Here is a 20,386-nt window from a genome sequence, read left to right on the forward strand (position 1 = left end):
AGGCGGAGGTTGTAGTGAGCCGAGATTGCTGCACTCTAGCCTGGGTGACACAGAAAGACCCCATCGCAAAAAAAAAAAAAAAAAAAAGAAAGAAAATAAGAGTTCTGGCCGGGCGCGGTGGCTCAAGCCTGTAATCCCAGCACTTTGGGAGGCCGAGACGGGCGGATCACGAGGTCAGGAGATCGAGACCATCCTGGCTAACACGGTGAAACCCCGTCTCTACTAAAAATACAAAAAACTAGCCGGGCGAGGTGGCGGGCGCCTGTAGTCCCAGCTACTCCGGAGGCTGAGGCAGGAGAATGGCGTAAACCCGGGAGGCGGAGCTTGCAGTGAGCTGAGATCCGGCCACTGCACTCCAGTCCGGGCTACAGAGCAAGACTCCGTCTCAAAAAAAAAAAAAAAAAAGAGTTCTGCTAAATTAAATTTGGCCTAAGGCTGCTGCTGTACCTTGAGTCCCTCAAGACTGAACAACAATCCAATCTGGTATGTAAACAAATAGAAAGCTTACGAGTCTATTCTTGTTACATATAGCTGTCTCAGCCATCACAGCTGCCCAGCTTCAGCTAATCATAGGCTGCTAATTGAGCCAACCATGTCCAAATAAGGCAAACACTAAGCTGTAACCAATCAAGCTGTTTCAGTATCTCACTTCCCTTCTCTATCTGTTAATATTCTCTGCCCACAATGTGGAACTCTCTGAATCTCTTCTGGTTCTGAGTGCTGTCCTGTTCATGAATCATTCTTTGCTCAAAAAAACTCTGAAAAATTTAATTTGTCTGAATTTTTTTTTTAACATTTCTCATATTACTAGTAAACAAATTTAAGCTGGGCATGGTGGTATGTGCGTGTAGTTCTAATTGCTTGGAAGGCTGTGGCAAAAGGCTTGAGCCCAGGAGTGAGGCTGCAGTGAGCTATGATATATGATCACACCACTGCAATGCGGCCTGGTGATGGCGCGAGACCCCATCTTTAAGAAAAAAAAAAATTAGAGTTTTAGAATAAGAAAACATTGTTTTGGACAAAGAATGTTATTTTTATTGATTGACTGATTGATATATATTTTTGAGACAGAGTCTCACTCTGTCACCCAGACTGGAGTGCAATGGCACAATCTCGGCTCACTGCAACCTCCACCTCCCAGGTCCAAGTAATTCTCCTGCTTCAGCCTCCTGAGTAGCTGGGATTACAGGCGCACACCACCACGCCCAGCTAATTTTTGTATTTTTAGTAGGGACGGGGTTTTGCCATGTTGGTCAGGCTGGTCTCAAACTCCTGACCTCGTGATCCGCCTGCCTCGGCTTCCCAAAGTGCTGGGATTACAGGTGTGAGCCACTGCACCTGGCCTAGGAATGTTATTTTTAAATCAGTGAAGTATGTACTCTAAAAGATAAAAGTCATAAACATTTATGTGAATATTTATATGCTCTTGCCATGGGTGAGACCCTTCAAAGCAAAACACTAAAAGCAGAAAACATAAATGATTAGATTAACAGATCTGAATACATTCAAGATGTGTGTGTGTGTTTTTTTTTTGAGACCGAGTTTCACTCTTGTTGCCCAGGCTGAAGCACAATGGCTCACTCTTGGCTCACCTCAGCCTCTGCCTCCCGGGTTCAAGCAATTCTCGTGCCTCAGCCTCCCGAGTAGCTGGGATTATAGGCATGCACCACCACACCCGGCTAATTTTGTATTTTTGGTAGAGACGGGGGTTTCTCCGTGTTGGTCAGGCTGGTCTTGAACTCCTGACCTCAGGTGATCTGCCCGCCTCGGCCTCCCAAATTGTTAGGATTACAGGCCTGAGCCACTGTGCCCAGCCCATAAAAGTTTAAAGTCACTGTATATCAAAATATTCCACCATAACCCTAATCTTAACCCTAAACATAATTAAAAACTTAAAAGTGTAGTATACACACACACACACACACACACGCACGGAAAAATATATCAATGTGAAAATGTGTTGAACTTAAAAGTTTTTATTTATTTATTTATTTTTTAAGTACAAGTACATTACAGAAGACAGTTACGGCCGGGCGCGGTGGCTCAAGCCTGTAATCCCAGCACTTTGGGAGGCTGAGATGGGCAGATCACGAGGTCAGGAGATCGAGACCATCCTGGCTAACACGGTGAAACCCCGTCTCTACCAAAAAATACAAAAAACTGGCCGGGCGAGGTGGCGGGCGCCTGTATCCCAGCTACTAGGGAGGCTGAGGCAGGAGAATGGCCTAAACCTGGGAGGTGGAGCTTGCAGTGAGCTGAGATCCGGCCACTGCACTCCAGCCTGGGCAACAGAGTGAGACTCCGTCTCAAAAAAAAAAAGAAAAGAAAAAAGACAAAAGAAGACAGTTACTGGCTGGGCACGGGTTGAGGGGTGGAGGCAGGCGCATCACTTGAGCTCAGGAGTTCAAAAAGACAATTACTGAAAGGATAACTTTCTGACCTCTCAGAGTTTTGTCAGGCATAGACTGAGCTTGATTCCCCCCATGTATTACTGTCCTATTCTGTGATAATTTGCTGTATCAAATTACCACAAATTTAGAGGCTTAAACAACATAAATGTATTATTATTATTTTTGAGATGGGGGTCTCACTCTGTCCCCCTGGCTGGAATGCAATGGGACACTAATGACTCACTGCAGTCTCAATCTCCTGTGCTCAGGCAATCCTCCCACCTCAGCCTCCCTGGTAGATGAGACTACAGGCACACACTTTCACACATGGTTAATTTTCATATTTTTTGTAGAGACAGGATTTCACCATGTTGTGCAGGCTGCTCTCCAACTCCTGAGCTCAAGCAATCCACCTGCCTTGGCCTCTCAAAGTGCTGGGAATTATAGGTGTGAGCCACTGCACCCAGCCAAATTTATTATTTAAGAGTTCTGGAGATCAGGAGTACCAAATGGGTGAGTAGGGCTGCATTCCTTCTGGAAGCTCTTGAAGAGAATCCCTTCCCTTGCCTTTTCCAGCTTCAGAGGGGCTGTCCACATTCCTTGGTTAGTTAGCACATAGATATCATTGGGGAGGGGGTCATTATGCTGCCTATCACACCTCAGTTCCACAAAGCTGAGTTATCCCAGAGGTCATAGAAGAAACTCAGGAAGTAGGAACCCCAGGACTAACAGAGGCAGCTACTCAAAAGCAGTTCTTACATCCATAGCTAAGTCATTCTGGGTCCAATTCAAGGATCCATTTAGTGAAAAACAAAAGAGATACAAAAATTAGCCGGGTGTGGTAGTGTGTGCCTGTAATCCCAGCCACTCGGGAGGCTTGAGGCAGGAGAATCGCTTAAACTCAGGAGGCAGAGGTTGCAGTGAGCGGAGATGGCTCCACGGAACTCCAGTCTGGGCGACAGAGCAAGACTCTGTCTCAAAAAAAAAAAAAAAAAAAAAAAAAAAAAAAAAAAAAAAAAGATATGCCAAAATTATTTTGCTTCTTATTTTAAGGTTGGTGAGAAGGTAAAGTTGTTGTTGTTGTTTTTTAATAGCATCTCTAGCTATTTTCATTTAGTAAAAATGCATTCATTTGGAGGTGATTTTTTTAATTCTTGAAAAGTTGTCCTCTAGAACTGGAATAAGACTTATTCCACGTGGTTGCAGAGGGCAGACCCAGAAGCAGCCATGGGGGAGATATCTGCTCGATTCAAAGAGGATCTTCTTTGACAGTTATCCTGGTTCAAAATGCAGTGAACTACCTCAAAATAAATAAATAAATAAAAATTTTAAAAAAGGAATACAATTAGCTTTATACAAAATTGAGTACAATGTTTCTTTCCTCTTTCATTTTATAGATAGTGAGGAAAATCTGTGTTTAGTACTTAGAGTCTTTAAACTCCCAGTAGATTATCAGATTAATGTTAAGAGTGATGTGAATGCTTAACCAATTTCCACGGGCCCTAAAACGCCTGAATTTAACAGTAAGCCCTCCAAAACTGTTATTTCATATAGATGAAATTTCTAATCACAGACTACCAAGAACTTTTGAAAAATTTAAAGGCTGTCTTCTTTCATAGCATATTCACTTCTTTCTTTTTGAAAAATGAAGCATGATTATGAGGCATGCTCAAAGACAGCTCAGTGGAGGATGCAGAGGTTTTTGCTCTCTTTAACACTGGGTTCAAGACCCAGGCCGTCGGGCGCGTTCTTTAAACTCCCTTTGCTTCAATTACTTTTCGGAGTCTAGGTGCCGTTACCTTTTGGCAATCCGACGGAGAGAGAAGCAAGCAGGGAGACAAGGTGATGCATGCTGCCACGCTGGCCCCTCACCTCTGTCATCACAGGACGTTATGGGTTCCTCTGAGACGAGTTTTTCCCTTATAAGGAGGCAGTAGTGGGGTTTCTCGTCGGAAAGTTAGCCCTGCTTGTAGGAAAGCAGAACGAAAGATTTGTGTGAAAGACTGTAGATCAGCCCGTCTTTCGTCGATAGCATTCTAAAGCAAAAACCTTGACAGGACAGAGGTGAAAGAAGGTGACATCCGTGACAGGAGGTAGGGAGGGAAGCTCAGGTCAGCTCAGTGCAGGGGAATAGTGTTGGTAAGCAGCATCCTGGACCGCCGCGGGAATATCTTGGAAATTCTTAAAGAGAACTTACTTTTTGCTCTCTGTGGTCCGGCGGCCATTTTTTCCGACTGGCTGTGGGTAAACGAGCAGCCCCTGTTGGCTCCGAGGGTAATAACAGCTTTTCGCAGAGACGTTTTGAAGATGCGCCGGTAGGGGGCAGGGATGAGGTGGTTGCAAGTCCCCGAGCATCCCGTCAACTGGTGAGTTTTAACGCTAAAGGAAACGTAAAATAGTGGATAAATAGAAGCGTGGAGAGAGAAAGCCGACTATAAACCTCAGTAACATCTCTCCATATATTTTTGCCTTTACAGGAAGAGTGGGTTCGTTTTTAAATGCGCACATTAGTATGCCTCTTAATTCGTATGAACCTGAAAGGAGGCAAACTTCTTGACGCTATCCACTTACAAAGGTACTCTTAGTGAGTGAGGAGGGCAAAAGAGACAGGGTCTCGCTATGTTGCCCAGGCTGGAGTGCAGTGGCTATTCACAGGCGCGATCCCACTACTGATCAGCACGGGAGTTTTGACCTGCTCCGTTTCCGACCTGGGCCGGTTCACCCCTCCTTAGGCAACCTGGTGGTCCCCCGCTCCCGGGAGGTCACCATATTGATGCCGAACTTAGTGCGGACACCCGATCGGCATAGCGCACTACAGCCCAGAACTCCTGGGCTCAAGCGATCCTCCCACCTCAGCCTCCCTAGTAGCTGGGACTACAGGCACGCGCCACCGCGCCCGGCGGTTGGAAACGCTGCGAAAAGCTACTAGAAGCTACAGTGCGGTGACGTCATCGGGGGAGGGGCTGGGGGGGCCCAAGCCCGGCGACGTAGCTTGGACACACCCACACTGGGCGGTCTGGAGGCTACGTTCGTGTGGCGTCATCTGAGCTGGCGAGCCGTTAAGCCTTACAGGGTTGGGACCCCGGATGCTACAGGGGCAGTTGCGGCCACGGCTCCCGGTGTTTTGATCCGAACACCGCGTTCCTGCTTAACAGAAATTGGTCAGTATGCGCTTAATGCTCATAGTGTGGCGTCCGGACACGCAGCGAGAGAAAGAAAAACGCAATAACCTGGTCCCTCAGCGTTGCTTGCTTCAGCAGGCCTTAAATATATGCTTCATCTTTTGGGGGACGTTACTTAAGGGGCAACCATTTGGCTCGAAATCTTCCATTATTTTCAGCAAGCATTTAGAAGGTGACTGCATTATAAGGAGAATAACCCACAGTAGCAGAGGTTGGGAGTCTGCATGGTGCCGAGGCCAGCTCAGTCTTCACTATTTGAATGAAGGAAACCTGGGGCAACTGTTTTGTTTTCTCTGCCCTGCATGTTAGTTGCCCGTTGTTTTTGGAGGAAAAACTAGTATCGGGTATATTGGTGGAAAAATTTGGATTTGGCAGCCCGAAGTCTTTTTTGAGACAAACTTAGGAAGGGATAGAGAGGAGGAAAGAAAAAATTTTCGACTATAGTAGATCTGCAAAGGCAGACCTTCTATTAGTCCTCTATCTATAGTCTTTCCCTCACCCCCCACCCCTTGTCTCCTAAAAACCAGTCCAGACTTTCCCCTCCACCTCCGTCCTTGTAGCAGATAGCTTTGCTCCCTCCTTCATGGATAAATTGAAGGCCATCAGACAAAAACTTTTGAATTCCTCCTACTCTCCCCACTCTAAATTTATTTATCTTTACAGCTTCAGAGAACAGCACCCTCCTGTTTTCCCCTCCTGCCTCAAACCCAATAGGTCAAAATTCTTCCATCAATCATTTTCACCCGTCCTGTCTCTTTCACTTAATACAGATTCCAAGCTGCGTTTCTTCTTAAAAAAAACGCCTTTGACCTTGTCTGTTTTTCTAAATGAAAGCTGTCTGTTTTCATGGCTGCACTTCTTCAAACCATATTCAACAACAACTACATTCGCTTCTTAACCTTCTGTCTTCAGTCCATAGCCCACCAATCCACTGAAACGATTCTAGCTAAGGCTGCAATACCCAAGCCGCCTAACTGGCAGGTCTAAGGAACCCTTTCTGACATGGCTGACATAATTTACCACCAATCTCTGTCACTTGTGACTGCTATTTCCTCCCTGAACATTTCTTCTACCTGGTTCTTGTTCACAGCCCCTGATATTTCCTCCCAGGCTGTCTCTTCTGCCCACTCAGCAAATGTTTTTGTTCCTTACAGTTCCCTCCTAAATGTTCTCTGTTCTCTCACTATGTTCTTCATGAGTGATCTAATCAATTCTCAAGGCTTTCAAATCTATAGTTCTAATCTGATGCTGTTTCCAGAGCTTCAGATTCACATTTTTAGTTGCCTTCTGGATGTCACGAAATAATTCAAAACTTCAAATTCAGTATTTGCAAACAAAACTGATCTCTTCTTCCTCCAAACTTGCTCAGTTTTCCTTTTTATCAATATGTTTGTTTGTTTATTTATTTATTGAGACAGAGTCTTTCTTTGTTGCCCAGGCTGGAGTGCAGTGGTGCGATCTTGGCTCACTGCAACCTCCGCCTCCTGGGTTCAAGCAATTCCCCTGCCTCAGCCTCCTCAGTAGCTGGGATTACAGGTGCCCACCACCGCGCCCAGCTAATTTTTGTATTTTCAGTAAAGTTGGGGTTTCGCCATGTTGGCCAGGCTGGTCTTGAACTCCTGACCTTGTGATCCATCTGCCTCAGCCTCCCAAAGTGCTGGGATTACAGGTGTGAGCCACCGTGCCTGGCCCATCAGTATGTTTAGTTGCTTACTTCAGAACTCTCAGAGTCATCCTTGACTACTGTTTCATTCATTTAATACCAAATATTTACTTTTTACTTATCCAATGACAGGCACTGTACTAGGTGATAGAGATGTGGTGGTGAAGAAAAGAGACACGGTGGAAGAGACAGACAAAAATTTAGCAAAAAAATTATAATTTCAAACTGTGATAAGTGCTGGTGAAGGAAGCACAGTACTGAGATATAAACAATGGTGGTAGGAAGCAGGTGGGGCACCAGGTTTCGAGAATGTAGTCAGGTAAGCAAGGAGGTATTATTTAAATTAGAGCCTGAAGAATAAGGCATCGGTTAAGGTACATTGATTGCAAACGAGAACTGTCTGTAAACTGAAGTAAACGAACCTCTCTAGGAAATTCAGAAGAAAGAAAGTTATCTCAAGCAAGCTGGTCAGAAGAAAATGGGCTGATAATGAAATGTTAGTTGTCCCCCAAAGTCGGTTCTCCCCTTTTACAACGCTAATACATTGCTACTTGGGCACATGAAATCCCAGCTAGAGACCATACTGGCCGGATTTCCTTACAACCAAGTGTGGTCAAGTTCTCACCAATGGAATATGAATGAAAGTTGTATGTGCACTCTGCATCACTTGCTTAAAAAGAAATCGGTTGCCCTCTACTTTCGCTCTTTTGCCCTTCTCCAGCGCTAGGTGGCGCCAGTGCAGATCCACCACAGTGCCCTACCTTTAACCATGCAAATTAGGAAAAATACCAAGGGTCAAGAGGAAAGAAGGGGCAAGATTGGAAAACAAAACAAAAAACAAAACAAAAACCAACGAAACCAAAATAAAACCTAAACAGACAGAAAGCAGAGTCCATGGAAGAGTTAATGAAGCTGATCCACTCTATAGCGTCTACCACTCCTACCTCTGGACTGTTAGATGAGAAATAAGTTTCCATCTCAAATCACTATATTTTGCGGTCTTTTTATTATTACAGCATACTCTGTACTCTAATAGAGGGAGGTTCACAGAAGAAAATCCTGGATAAGCAGAACTCAGAGCAGGAACCAAAAGAGCTCCGGGTATCTACAGGGCACCCCAATGGGATGAACCATCCTCAGTATCCTCTAAGAAGAGTCTGATTTTCTAGTTTGAGTTCTGTATTATTCTACAATCTGTATTTATATGCATACCTATTTTTATTTTTATTTATTTATTTATTTATTTTTTTTAATGAGACGTAGTTTTGCAGTAGTTGCCCCAGCTGGAGTGCAATGGTGTAATCTCGGCTCAAGGCAACCTCCGCCTCCCAGGTTCAAGTAATGCTCCTGCCTCAACCTCCCAAGTAGCTGGGATTACAGGCACGCGCCACCACGCCCGGCTAATTTTTTGTATTTTTAGTAGTTTATTAGTGTCTTAGTTTAACAGTTTAGTTTCACCATGTTAGCCAGGCTGGTCTCCAACTCCTGATCTCAGGTGATCCACCTGCCTCGGCCTCCCAAAGTACTGGGCTTATAGGCCGTGAGCCACCGCGCCCGGCCATGCATACCTATTTTTATTATGATTATGTTGTAAATAAAACATCTGTGTCCCGCTTTTCTTTCCCACATGTCACTATGCTTTTGGTGGCAGTATAATCTTTTATTGTTGTTATTATTTGAGACAGAGTCTCGCTGTGTCTCCCAGGCTGCAGTGCAGTAGCACGACCTCAGCTCACTGCAACCACCACCTTACCGATTCAAACGATTCTCCTGCCTCAGCCTACTGGGTAGCTGAGACTACAAGCAGGCGTCACCACACCCAGCTAATTTTTGTATTTTTAGCAGAGACGGGGGTTTCACTATGTTGGCCAACCTGGTCTGGAACTCCCGGTCTCAGGTGATCCGCCCACCTCGGCCTCCCAAAGTGCTGGGATTGCAAATGTGAGCCACCGCTCCCGGCCAGGTGGCCCTATAATCTTTTGACTTGATGCATCACAATTTATGACTATTTAAATTGAACCACTATCAGTCACACTAATCACCACTTTACCATTCTATATATTTCACCTGTATTGTTTTGTGAATTAGTGATCGGCATAATATCCAGTGCTAAGTCAGCTATGCACAACCTCGAATCAGTCGTTTGCTTTTTCTTGAGACATAGTCTCGCTCTGTCGCCCAAGCTGGAGTGCAGTGACACGATGTCAGCTCGCTGCAAGGTTCACCTCCCGGGTTCATGCCATTCTCCTGCCTCAGCCTCCCGAGTAGCTGGGACTACAGGCGCCCGCCATCTCGCCTGGTTAATTTTTTTTGTATTTTTAGTAGAGACGGGGTTTCACCGTGTTAGCAGGATGTTCTCGATCTCCTGACCTCGTGATCCCCCAGCCTCAGCCTCCCAAAGTGCTGGGATTACAGGCGTGAGCCACCGCGCTCGGCCAGCCGTTTGCTTTTTAACAGTGGAAAGGACAAAGCCGTGTCCGGCTGTATGGGGCTTTGCTTGTTCAAAATGTAACCTCTATACAGCTGCGCGCAGTGGCTCACGCCTGTAATCCCAGCACTTCGTGAGGCGCCGACAGGCGGGTCACTTGAGGGCAGGAGTTCGAGCCCAGCCTGGCCAACATGGCAAAAACCCATCTCTACTAAAAACACAAAAATTAGCCTGGCGTGGTGGCGCTCGCCTGTAGTCCCAGTTATTCAGGAGGCTAAGGCAGGAGAATCGCTTAAACCCGGGAAGAGGAGGTTGCAGTAAGCCGAGACGTGTAACTGCACTCCAGTCTGGGCAGCAGAGCAAGACTCTGTCTCCAAAAAAAAAAAAAAAAAAAAAAAGTAACCTATATGGAAGTTAATTTTGTGGCACTGAACAAAGTAGGTAATAATCTCATCTCAAATGGGAAGTCTCACTCTGTCTACAAAAAACTCCATGCCATGGAGCTCAAAAGTTTATAAATTAGTCCTTTGGAGACGTTAAACAAAGAGCATAGAGTCATACGAAAAGGCTTTCTGCCCTGGTAAGGAAAGAAGGCTTGTGGGCAGGTTGAGTCTGGTCCTTCAGTTCTCAGCTTTCACCAGGGAAGGGGTACCAGACAAGGCTGAGGCTGAACCTGAACTGCACATGCCCTAATTGCTGGCCCGTGAGAGAACACCCGAGGAGGGGGCCAAACGCAGCTGAAGAAAAGACGACGTGGAGGTCATAGACGACCAAGAGAAAGGGGCGCACCGCCGACACTATCGCCAGCCAGACCCCAGATCAAGAGAAATAGAAGAGGAGCCCGGGTCTCCAAACACGATAGGCTGGGGTCCCAGGACAAGTTACTAGGCTGCCAGCGGAAGCGTGGGGGAGAAGCTAGGCTGCCGGCGGCGTGTGGGAGAGGCGGGGTCACCAGCAAGTGGGCGGGTGGGAGGCGGGGCCACAGGCAGGGTATGGAAGAGGTGGGGCCGCCAGCAAGTGGGAGGGGAGGGAGGCGGGGCCGCCGGCGGGGCACGGTGAAGAGGCGGGGCCGCCAGAGGGCCCGGCGGACAAATCACCCAACGTGAGCTCGGTTATCTGGGTGTGGCAGTTCCGCCCTGGGCTGCGTCCTCCCACGGCACCCGTAGTTCCCCCACCCTTGACACATTGCCTGTTCTTCGCAGCTCGCTGCAGCGGAGTCATCTGCTGCTGGCAGGGTGTTCTTTGCGACGGGTTGTTATGTGCATTTCAGGACATACCCCGTGGGTTGTCCCTGATTCCATTACATTTAATAAAGGAGCAGTGGATTAACCGGAATTACAGTTTGACAGAAAACACGTTTTCTTCTGGACAACACCCTGCATGTAGGAAGAGCCTTTAATACGGTTGCTACACACTATTTAATCGATCCAGAAACACATTTCTTGTGACAGGCTTTTAAATATCAGAATAAATCCTAAGAGTGAATAGTTGAAGTTACTTATCCAATGTTACACTGCTAGGCCTATAAATAAACTTGCGGGGTCTATTTTCTCCCATTTGAGTATGCTTTGATTTCCATATGACAGTTCTGCCGAAATGTTTTGACGTCTTAGATCTTAATAGAACTCCATTACAGCACGACTATTTATTACATTGATTCTGATCTGACGTGTAATAAATCATGTCCCCAACCCAAAACTCCGTACATTAATATCCTGATATTTAACGCACTTTATCCAACTATTGATTCTATCTCTTCACACCAATGTGGTAAAAGCTTTCTGTTGTATTTAATGTATTCATTTTGAAAATATTTTAAATGCTTCTTTTTAATTAGCTAACTCTGAAGAGTGCTTCCTTTGTTTGGGGACTCTGTAGATTTAGGCTAATGTCACACATTCAGAATAACTGGCAAATTGATTTGCCTTTCTTTGACTTTCTATTCTCCAAACTGATAATATGCTGAGGTTAATACAATTGAACTGGCCGACCAGGCGCGGTGGCTCACGCCGGTAATCCCAGCACTTTGGGAGGCGGAGGTGGGTGGATCACCTGAGGTCAGGAGTTCGAGACCAGCATGGCCAATATGGTGAAACCCCGTCTCTACTAAAAATACAAAAAATTAGCCGGGAGTGGTGGCGGGCGCCTGTAAACCCAGCTACCCGGGGGTCGGAGGTTGCAGTGAGCTGAGGTCGCGCCATTGCACTCCAGCCTGGGCAATAAGAGCAAAACTCTGTCTCAAAAAAAACAAAACAAAACAAAACATATATATGTGTGTGTGTGCGTGTGCATGTATATACACATATATATATTTGAACATGCCTAGGTTGTGGTGGGAAAACAAATACTTTACATTGCATACAGTTTTCACTGATTAAGGTAAGAGAGGATCAGGATAACATGATTTGCCTGAACCACTCATTTACTCATTCAACAAATAAGTATTGAGATCTGCTATGTGCTAGGTGTCCCAGTGTGTCAACTATTAGTTAATATGGGGGAAAAATAATAGTTTTGAGAATAAAAGTGTAAAAAAGAAACAATTTGCTTGACATGATGCAAGCATTCTAATCATATATAGGTTTATGTGTATTCATCTTGGACCTGGAAGAGAGGGCATAATTTCTGAGTAGAAGAATGACTGAGTTAATGTCTAATTTTGCATGTCCTCTGGCCCCAGCCATGATTAGTATAAAAATCCTAGGGTTTCTCTAGATCTAGGGAAAGATATTACTCTCCTCACCACCTCCACATAGAGTAATATTTTCCCTAGACCTCCTCCCCTTATGAACAAACGGAAGAACATTGAGGCTGTAAATGGCCTTTTGAGGTTCAAATGACAGTCTACTTTCACTTTTTTTATTTTGGAGGCGGAAATTTTAAGCTTTCATGCGTGTGGTTTAGACAGTTTTTAAATATTACTTTGTTGAGAGTTTATGATGTGGTGGTTAAACAAATAGCACTGTAGGTACTTGCTAGGGGATGCTTTACACATACAGTATGTCATCACAATTCATATTATTAATAATTTAAAATATATTCTGTAACACTATGGTTTATGTGTATGATTTGTTTTTTTTCCTGAGATGGAGTCTCACTCTGCTGCCCAGGCTGGAGTGTGGTGACGCGATCTCAGTCCACTGCAAACTCCGCCTCCTGGGTTCAAGCAATTCTCCTGCCTCAGCCTCCCAAATAGCTGGGATTACAGTCGTGCACCACGACACCTGGCTATTTTTTTTTTTTTTTTCAGTAGAGATGGGGTTTCACTATGTTGGCCAGGCTGGTCTCAAACTCCCAACTTCAAGTGAACCACCTGCCTCAGCCTCCCAAAGTGCTGGGATTACAGGTGTGAGGCACCATGCCCAGGCAGTTTATGTGTATGATGCATTTCTTTTTTGAGACAGAGTTTCGCTGTTGTTGCCCATGCTGGAGTGCAGCGGTGGGATCTGGGCTCAACGCAACCTCTGCCTCCTGGGTTCAAGCGATTCTCCTGCCTCAGCCTCCCGAGTAGCTTGGATTACAGGTATGTGCCATCATGCCCAGCTAATTTTTTTTTTGTATTTTTAGTAGAGATGGGGATTCTCCATGTTGGTCAGGTTAGTCTCGAACTCCCGACCTCAGGTGATCCATCTGCCTAGGCCTTTCAAAGTGCTGGGATTACAGGCATGAGCCACTGTGCCCGGCCTATGTGTATGATATTTTATGACCAAAGGAATTCACACTTTTCTCAGGGTTTGCTTTAAGGGCTAATGAACTGGAAAAGCAGTCCAATTTATACAGAGAATACTGAAGGCACAAGCTGCCTGTGTCTGTTCAACTGAAACCCCTTGCTGACAAGGCTTTAATTCATTTTGTGACACAGCTCATTTTCCAAGGGGGAGTATAGCCTGGGGTGTGGCAAGAAATAAAGGCAAAACCACTACACATTAGTTAGAATATTGTTGAAAGAGACAGTCTATAGTCATGGCAATGTATGGATAAACAATATTGTATACTACAAGAGTATTTGTATAATCAAAACCATTATATACAAATGCTATTATGATTTATTATCATTATAAAAATAAATATTAATGTTCTTATATATTATAATAATAATATAAACTAGAAGACTGATTTATCCCCTTTTGAGCATAAGATTTATTAAAATAGTAGGTCCCTTTGTGCATTCATTCATTCATTTATTCATTAACTCTACATCATTAGTCATTAGGGAAATGCAATCAAAACCACGAGAGAGATAATTTCACACCTCCTAGGATCACTAAAATAACAACAGTGAAACAGAAAATAATAAGTTGAATACAGGTGGTGCATGTCTGTAGTCCCAGCTACTCAGGAGGCTGAGATGGGAGGATCTGTTGAGCCGAGTTGTTCCAGGCTGGCCTGGGCAACATAGCAAGACCTCATCTGAAAACAATCAATCAAACAAACAAAAACAGCAAAGAAAAAAATAACAAGTGTTGGCAAGGATGTGGAGAAACTGGAACTCTCATACATCGCTGGTGGGAATGTAAAATAGTGCAGCTGCTATGAAAAACAGTTTGATAGTTCCTCAAAAAGTTAAACATACAATCACCATATGATTGAGTGATTCCACTCCTAGGTATAGACCCCCCAAAGAAGCAAAAGCAGGTACTCAGATACTTGTGCATCAATATTTGTCACAGCATTATTCACAATAGTCAAAAGGTGGAAACAGCTCAACTGTCCATCAACAGAAATAAGTAAACAAAATGTGGTATTATAGAATATAATCAGCCATAAAAAGGATAAGGTTCTGACGCATGCTGCAACATAAATGAGCCTTGAAAACATGTAAAGTGAAATAAGCCAGACACTAAAGGACAAATAAATCCATTTATGTGGAATCTGTAGAACAGGCAAATATGTAGAGATAGAAAGTAGACAGAGGTTGGGAATTAGGGTAGGGAGTTAGGAATTTTAATCTTATCTTATTTTTCATTTTTTTGAGACAAGGTCCTACTCTGTCACCCAGGTTGGAGGGAAGTGGGACTGACTATCTTGGCTCATTCAGCATTGAAATCTCTGACTCAGGTGATCCTCCCACCTCCATCCTCCCAAGTAGCTGGGGTTACAGGTGTGTGCCACCACATCAGGCTACTTTTTGCATTTTTTTTTAATAGAGATGGTGTTTCACCATGTTTCCCAGGCTGGAGTTACCACTTAATGGGTATAGAGTTTCTGTCTGAGGTGTTGAAAAAGTTTTGGAAATAGTAGTGATGGATGTACAATATTGTAAGTGTAATTGATGCTCCTGAATTATACACTTGAAAATGGTTAAAATGGGTCGGGTGCGGTGGTTCACTCCTGTAATACTAGCACTTTGGGAAGCCGAAGTGAGCGGATCACATGAGATCAGGAGTTTGAGACCAGCCTGGCCAACATGGTGAAACCCCATCTCTACTAAAAATGAAAAAATTAGTTGGGCGAGGTGGCAGGCACCTATAATCCCAGCTACTTGGGAAGCTGAGACAGGAGAATCGCTTGAACCCAGGAGGCGAAGGTGGCAGTGAGCTGAGATTACGCCACTGTACTCTAGCCTGGGTGACAGGGCAAGACTCTGTCTCAAAAAAAAAAAAAGGAAAGAAAAAGAAAAAAGAAAAAAAGAAATTGGTTAAAATGGCAAATATTATGTTACATACATTTTAACAGTTAGGCATGTTTGTGTGGGTCCATTTCTGGGTTCTCCATTGTGTATCACTGATCTGCTTATCCCTCCATCAAGATGACACAGTCTTGATTACTAGCTATGTAATAAATCTTAAAATTGGGTAGACTGATTCCTTCCATTTTTATTTTAGAAAATTGTTTTAGCTATTTTAGTTCCTTTGCATTTCCATGTAAATTTTAGAATAATCTTGTCTATATCTACAAAATAAATCTTGCTAGAATTCTGATAGGAACTGCACTAAACCTGGAGGAAATTGACATTTTTGCTATGCTGAATCTTCCAACCCATGAATATAATGTATCTTTCCATATGTTTAGATATTATTTTATTTCTTTTGTTTTGTAGTTTTTGATATATAGATATATACATTCTGTATATTTCAATTTTTTTGAGTGAATACAAATACTGTATTTAAAATTTTAGTGTCCATGTGTTTATTACCAGTATATAAAATACAGTTGATTATTATTATTATTATTATTGAGATGTAGTTTCACTCTGTCCCCCAGACTGGAGTGCAGTGGCGCAATCTCAGCTCACTGCAACCTCTGCCTCCCAGGTTCAAGTGATTCTCCTGCCTCAGCCTCCTGAGTAGCCGAGATTACAAGTGCCTGCCTCCACGCCCGGCTAATTTTTTGTATTTTTAGTAGAGACAGGGTTTCACTATGTTGGCCAGGCTGGTTTTGAATGCCTGACCTCATGATCCACCCACCTCGGCCTCTCAAAGTGCTGGGATTATAGGCATGAGCCACCATGCCTGACCGAAATACAGTTGATTATTGTGGGAGGTTGTGTTTTCAGATTTCTTGGGATTTTCTAGGTAGGAAATAACATCTTCTATAAGTAGCAACAGTTTTATTTTTTCCTTCCAAATCTATATGCCTTTTATTAATATTTCACTTTCTAGCCCTAATGCATGGCTAGAACTTTCAGCACCATGTTGAACGAGACCAGTGAGGTTGAACATCTTCCCTTGTTCTGATCTTAGTGGGAGAGCATTCAGTTTTTTACCATTAAGTATGTTAGCTGTAGGGATATTCTTTTCTTTTCTTTCTTTCTTTGGAGAGTAAAAAAAATCAAATTGTGGAAGTTATTCTCTATTCCTGTTTTTCATAAAATTTTATAACGTGAGTAGGTGCTAAATTTTGTCAAATACTTTTTCTGCCTTAATAGAAATGATCAAGTGAACTAACTTCCTTCCTTCCTTCCTTCCTTCCTTCCTTCCTTCCTTCCTTCCTTCCTTCCTTCCTTCCTTCCTTCCTTCCTTCCTTCCTCCCTTCCCTTCTTTCTCTCTATCTCTCTCTCTCTCTCTTTTTTTTTTTTTTGACAGTCTCACTCTGTCACCCAGGCTGGAGCATGGCAGTGGTGTGATCTTGGCTCACTGCAACATCTGCCTCCCAGGTTCAAGCAATTCTAGTGCCTCAGCCTCTGGAGTAGCTGGGACTACAGGCGCGCACCACCAAGTCCAGCTATTTTTCGTATTTTTAGTAGAGACAGGGTTTCACAATGTTGGCCAGGCTGGTCTTGAACTACTGACCTCAAGTGATCTGTCCACCTCAGCCTCCCAAAGTGCTGGGATTACAGGCAAATTTTCTTCTTTATCCCATTGATTGATTGGATTACATGATTTCCAAATATTCAAACATTCTTGCATCCCTGAAATAAACTCCATTTCATGGTGGTATATGATTATATTCATATATTGCTAAATTTTATTTGCTAAGATTTTAAGATTTTTGTATCTGTATGAATTATTAATATAGATGGCTCACACTTGTAATCCCAGCACTTTGGGAGGTCATTTGAGGTCAGGAGTTCAAAACCAGCCTGGCCAACATGGTGAAACCCCATCTCTACTAAAAATACGAAAATTAGTTGGTAGTGTTGGGGGGGGGGGGGGTGCCGATAATCCCAGCTACTCAGGAGGCAAGAGAATTGCTTGAGCCCAGGAGGCAGGGGTTGCAGGGAGCAGAGATTGTGCCACTGTATTTCAGCCTGGGTGACAGAGCAAGATTCCATCTCAATAAATAAATAAGAATAAGAATAAGAATACAATATAAATACAAAAAGTAAACAGGCATGATGGCACACGCCTGTAGTCCCAGCTCCTCGGGAGGCTAAGGTAGGAGAATCACTTGAACCTGGGAGGTGGAGGTTGCAGTGAGCAGGATCACGACAGAGGGAGACTTTGTCTCAAAAAAAAAAAAAAAAAAAAAGTGGCCGGGCGCGGTGGCTCACGCCTGTAATCCCAGCACTTTGGGAGGCCGAGGCGGGCGGATCAAGAGGTCAGGAGATCGAGACCATCCTGGCTAACACGGCGAAACCCCGTCTCTACTAAAAATGAAAAAAAAATTAGCCGGGCGTGGCGGCGGGCGCCTGTAGTCCCAGTTACTTGGGAGGCTGAAGCAGGAGGAGAATGGCCTGAACTCGGGAGGTGGAGCTTGCAATGAGCCGAGATTGCGCCACTGCACTCCAGCCTGGGCGACTGAGCGAGACTCCGTCTCAAAAAAAAAAAAAAAAAAGAAAAAAGAAATATAGGTCCAGCCGGGTGGGGTGGCTCAAGCCTGTAATCCCAGCACTTTGGGAGGCTGAGGCAGGCAGATCATGAGGTCAGGAGTTTGAGACCAGCCTGGCCAACATAGTGAAACCCCATCTCTACTAAAAATACAAAAATTAGCTGGGCGTGGTGGTGCACGTATGTAGTCCCAGCTACTCGGGAGGCTGAGGCAGGAGAATTGCTTGAACCTGGGAGGCAGAGGTTGCAGTGAGCCAAGATCCCACCACTGCACTGCATTCTGGGCAACAGAGTGAGACTCTGTCTCAAAAAAGAAAAGAAAAGAAAAGAAATATAGGTGTGTAGTTTTATTTTCTTTGTGTGTGTGTGCGCACTTATTTGTACTAAATTATCTGGTTTTAGTATCAACTTCACAAAATAACCGACAAGTATTCCCTCCTCTTCTATATCCTGAAACTGTTAAAGTGTTGGGTAGCAATCTCCTGGAACATAAAGGTGCATCCCATAACCATCTGGGTCATGAGATTTCTTTTTTGGCAGTTTTAAAATTATAAATTCAATTTCCTTAATAATTAAAGGCTACTAGGTTGGGCGCAGTGGCTCACACCTGTAATGCCTGTAAATCCCAGCAATTTGGGAGGCCAAGGCAGGAGGATCACCTGACGTCAAGAGTTTGAGACCAGCCTGGCTAATATGACAAAACCCCGTCTCTACTAAAAATACAAAAATTAGCCAGGTGTGGTGACAGGTGACTGTAATCCCAGCTATTTGGGAGGGTGATGCATGAGAATCGCTTGAACTCGGGAGGCGAAGGTTGCAGTGAGCCGAGATCGCATCCTTGCACTCCAGCTTGGGCCACAGAGTGAGACTATGTCTCAAAAAAAGAAAAATAATAATAATAATAATAGGCTACTAAAATTATCTGCTTTATATTGGGTGAGTTGGGATACTTTGCGCTTTTGAGAAATTGGTCTTTTCATGTGCGTTGTCAAGTGTATGTGTATACAGTTGTTTGTAGCATTCTGTCATTATTTTGATATCTGCAGGGTCTATAGTGATATCTCATGTTTCACTTCTGTTATTGGTAATTTATGTCTTCCTTTTTTTCTTTGTTAGTCGTGATAGCAGTTGTTGCTTTAATTGATATTTCCAAAGAACAAGCTCTTTGTCCCGTTGATTTTCTCTATTGCTTTTCTCTTCTCAATTTTATTGATTTCTGCTCTTATTCTTATTTTTTCTTTCTTTTTAATGCTTTGGATTTATTTTTCTCTTTTTAAAGTAGGTTCTTGAGATGGGAGCTTAGAATATTAGTTTGTGAGTTTTCCTCTTCTAATATATGCATTTAGTGCTATAAATTTCTCTCTAAGCAGTATGTTAGCTGTGTCCCTATAATTATGATATGCTGTGTTTTCTTTTTCTTTTCCTTTTTTCTTTTTTTTTTCCATAGAGGTAGGGTCTAACCTTGTCACCCAGGTTGGTCCCAAACTCCTAGCTTCAAGCAATCCTCCTGCCTCAGCCTGATATGTTGTATTTTCATCTTTTTCTTTCTTGTTTTTTTTCTTTTTCTATTTTTTGAGACAGGGTTTTTTTTTTTTTTTTTTTTTTTTTTTTGAGATGGAGTCTTGCTCTGTCGCCCAGGCTGGGGTGCAGTGGCCGGATCTCAGCTCACTGCAAGCTCCGCCTCCTGGGTTTACGCCATTCTCCTGCCTCAGCCTCCTCAGTAGCTGGGACTACAGACGCCCGCCACCTTACCCGGCTAGTTTTTTGTATTTTTTAGTAGAGACAGGGTTTCACCGTGTTAGCCAGGATGGTCTCAATCTCCTGACCTCGTGATCCGCCTGTCTCGGCCTCCCAAAGTGCTGGGATTACAGGCTTGAGCCACCGCGCCCAGCCAAGAGACAGGGTCTTGACCTGTTGACCAGGCTGGAGTTCAGTGACGTGATCATGGCTAGCTGCCACCTGTCACCCCCAGGGCTGAAGTGACCCTCCTGCCTCAGCCTCCTAAGTAGCTGGGACTATAGGCAAGCACCACCAAGCCTGGCTTTTTTTTTTTTTTTTAAGAGATGGGGTCTCACTATGTTGCCCAGGCTGGTCTTGAACTCCTGGGCTCAGATCCTCCCGCCTTGGCCTCCCAAAGTGCTGGGATTACAGGCATGAGCCACAGCACCTGGCCTGGTATTTTCATTTTCATTTATTTCAATGTATTTTCATTTCCCTGAGACTTACTTTTTGGCCCATGGATTATTCAGAGGTATATTGTTTATTTTCCAAGTGTGTAGAGATTTCTCTGCTACCTTTCTGTTATTGATTTATAGTAGCTGGAGAACATACTCTGTATCATTTCAATTTTTTTTTTGTTTTTGAGATGGAGTTTCGCTCTTGTTGCCCAGACCGGAGTACAATGGCGTGATCTTGGCTCACTGCAACATCCACCTCCTGGGGGTCAAGCGATTCTCCTGCCTCAGCCTCCCTAGTAGCTGGGATTACAGGCAGGCACCACCACCATGCCCAGC

General features: G+C 44.1%; 1 long non-coding RNA gene across 2 annotated transcripts; it reads right to left on the bottom strand.

Moving 5' to 3' along the window:
* Nucleotides 1–630: 630 nt before the first annotated feature.
* Nucleotides 631–5,299, bottom strand: LOC103228946 (uncharacterized). Of its 2 annotated transcripts, none has more exons than XR_005235352.2 (4): nt 4,962–5,299; nt 4,588–4,769; nt 4,190–4,356; nt 631–3,687 (listed from the first exon to the last, which is right to left on the bottom strand). It is a non-coding gene; the product is annotated as an uncharacterized lncRNA (long non-coding RNA). The 2 variants fall into 2 exon arrangements; XR_005235351.2 differs by having other exon boundaries at nt 1,769–3,687; nt 4,190–4,353.
* Between the last annotated feature and the right edge of the window lie 15,087 nt (nt 5,300–20,386).

Source organism: Chlorocebus sabaeus, chromosome 24 (genome assembly GCF_047675955.1).
Source record: "Chlorocebus sabaeus isolate Y175 chromosome 24, mChlSab1.0.hap1, whole genome shotgun sequence".
NCBI classification, from domain to species: domain Eukaryota; kingdom Metazoa; phylum Chordata; class Mammalia; order Primates; family Cercopithecidae; genus Chlorocebus; species Chlorocebus sabaeus.